This window comes from Ailuropoda melanoleuca, unplaced genomic scaffold, assembly GCF_002007445.2.
Source record: "Ailuropoda melanoleuca isolate Jingjing unplaced genomic scaffold, ASM200744v2 unplaced-scaffold11384, whole genome shotgun sequence".
Taxonomy (NCBI): Eukaryota; Metazoa; Chordata; class Mammalia; order Carnivora; family Ursidae; genus Ailuropoda; species Ailuropoda melanoleuca.
Genome location: NW_023179820.1, coordinates 1,250,873 through 1,253,752, shown reverse-complemented (window position 1 = coordinate 1,253,752; position 2,880 = coordinate 1,250,873).

Here is a 2,880-nt window from a genome sequence, read left to right as displayed (position 1 = left end):
GGAAAAGAATTTTTAATCTACTTTAGATGTATATTACCCACTATAGCCAAAAGACATATATTAATTAAAATTGTATTGAATGTAATGCAAGTTGAATTTTTCTCCTAACACAAACTTCACAACCATCCTAACAAGAATCTGCTCCTCTACCAACAAAGTACTTAATAAATTTCATCAACAAAAATAAGGGAAAAAACAAGAACCTCATCATTATTGCATCAACTTTTTATTGGGCTACCCCTAAAGCTCAAACACACACACACACACACGCACACACACACACACACGCACGCACGCACACACACACACGCACACGCACACACACAATGACCTTTCTGCACACTCTAGCCAAAATTCTTCATCCCCCAAAAGAGCTTTATTTGGAATGTAATACAGAAATATCCAGAAGACTGTATAAGATTTTGACAAGGCTAATAATAATTGGGAACAAAACAAGACTACTGGCACCATCTCTAAGTTCTTAAGTAAACGTGTCCCATTTATTTAAAAAAAAATAAAAGGCTTTGAAAGACTTGTTTCTGCAACGTGTATAGTAGCTTATAAGCAGCACAAGGCTGACAAGTTGTAGATGTGTTCAAGTACACTTTAGCCTCATTAAAAACACTCCCTAGCAACTGAAGACTTGAACTGACTTTGTATGGGATGGGTGTGTTTACAGTGGTGTGAAGTATAGTGTGGAGCCACATGGTACCACAGCCCTCAGTATTATAGCCCCACTGTGTGTTGAGAACCATCACAGGCAAGACAACTGAAAGAGCAACACTGAACTACTCCACAAACCTACCATTAAATCAGGAATAGTTCATTCCTTGGGAAAGAGTTGAGCCACACTTCACCATAAGGAAGCAGATCCCAAACTCTGTGGTATAAGAGGAAATGGAAGGGGATATGGAGGGCATAGTTATGCATGACCAGAAGGAAACGTGAGTGGTCAGGTGTTTTCTGGGCCAAGAAGTGACGCTGGGACTCCAAAGTGTAGGAAAAAGAATAAGTCCCTAAGACATCACCCATGCCCCTTCAACTGCAATTGAAAGGATGCTACCATTAGACCCAAATAGACCTAGTCATGACTGAGACTGGAAATGTGTTTTCAAATCACACATGGCAGGAGATATCTGGTAAAGCAACTTTATTTTTTATAACCAAAACCATCATTCTTCCAAACCAACTAGTGTTTCACATCAGATTCCCTAAGTCCATTTGAGTCTGAGTTAAAGAATATTCCCTCAGAAATTAAATACATGCTTACCTTACTTTTTTTCTCTTTGCAGATAATTCAACTATGTGACTTTTCAGTTATTTTTAATAGTCAATATATCACAGGACACCTGGATGGCTGTCAGTTAAGCATCTGCCTTTGGCTCGGGTCATGATCCCAGGGTCCTGGGATTGAGCCCCACACTGGGCTTCCTGCTTGGTGGGGAGCCTGCTTCTCCTTCTGCCTGCTGCTCCCCCTGCTTGTGCTCTCTCTCTCTATGATAAATAAATAAATAATAAATCTTTTTTAAAAAGAGTAACTATATCACACATTCCTACACTATTGACTTTATCTTATATCTTGTTTAGAATATCACTATGCAGTCTCAGGCACTTCTTCCCCAGAAAGACAAGAAAAAGAGTGGGAGTAAAATAACTGAAATCACATATTTCCTGGTTTTTTTTAATTTAATTTTATTATATTATGTTAATCACCATACAGTACATCCCCAGATTCCGATGTAAGGTTTGATGCTTCATTAGTTGCGTATAACACCCAGTGCACCATGCAATACGTGCCCTCCTTACTACCCATCACCAGTCTATTCCATTCCCCCACCCCCTCCCCTCTGAAGTCTTCATTTTGCCTCTCACAGTCCATAGTCTCTCATGTTTCATTCCCCCTTCTGATTACCCCCCTTTTCTTTATCCCTTTCTTCCCCTACCGATCATCCTAGTTCTTATGTTCCATAGATGAGAGAAATCATATGATAATTGTCTTTCTCTGCTTGACTTATTTCACTTAGCATTATCTCCTCCAGTGCCGTCCATGTTGCAGCAAATGTTGAGAATTCGTTCTTTCTGATAGCTGAGTAATATTCCATTGTATATATGGACCACAGCTTCTTAATCCAGTCATCTGTTGAAGGGCATCTCGGCTCCTTCCATGATTTGGCTATTGTGGACAATGCAGCTATGAACATTGGGGTGCATATGGCCCTTCTCTTTACCGACAATGCAGCTATGAACATTGCACCCAGTAGTGCAATGGCTGGGTCATAGGGTAGTTCAATTTTTAACTTTTTAAGAGACCTCCACACTGTTTTCCAGAGTGGCTGTACCAACTTGCATTCCCACCAACAATGTAGGAGGGATCCCCTTTCTCCACATCCTCTCCAACAATTGTTGTTTCTTGCCTTGTCTATCTTTGCCATTCTAACTGGCGTAAGGTGGTATCTCAGTGTGGTTTTGATTTGAATTTCCCTGATGGCTAATGATTTTGAACATTTTTTCATGTGTCTGTTAGCCATTTGTATGTCTTCATTGGAAAAGTGTCTGTTCATATCTTCTGCCCATTTTATGATTTGTTTATTTGTTTCTCGTGTATTGAGTTTGAGAAGTTCTTTGTAGATCTTGGATACCAGTCCTTTATCTGTGGTGTCCTTTGCAAATATATTCTCCCATTCCGTGGGCTGTCTCTTAGTTTTTTTGACTGTTTCCTTGGCTGTGCAGAAGCTCTTTATCCTGATAAAGTCCCATAAGTTCATTTTANATGACAAATTTGGGAAAATCTGCTCACAAGTCCACATCAAAAAAATTGGACTATATTGCATGGTGCACTGGGTGTTATACGCAACTAATAAATCATCGAGGGGGGAGGTT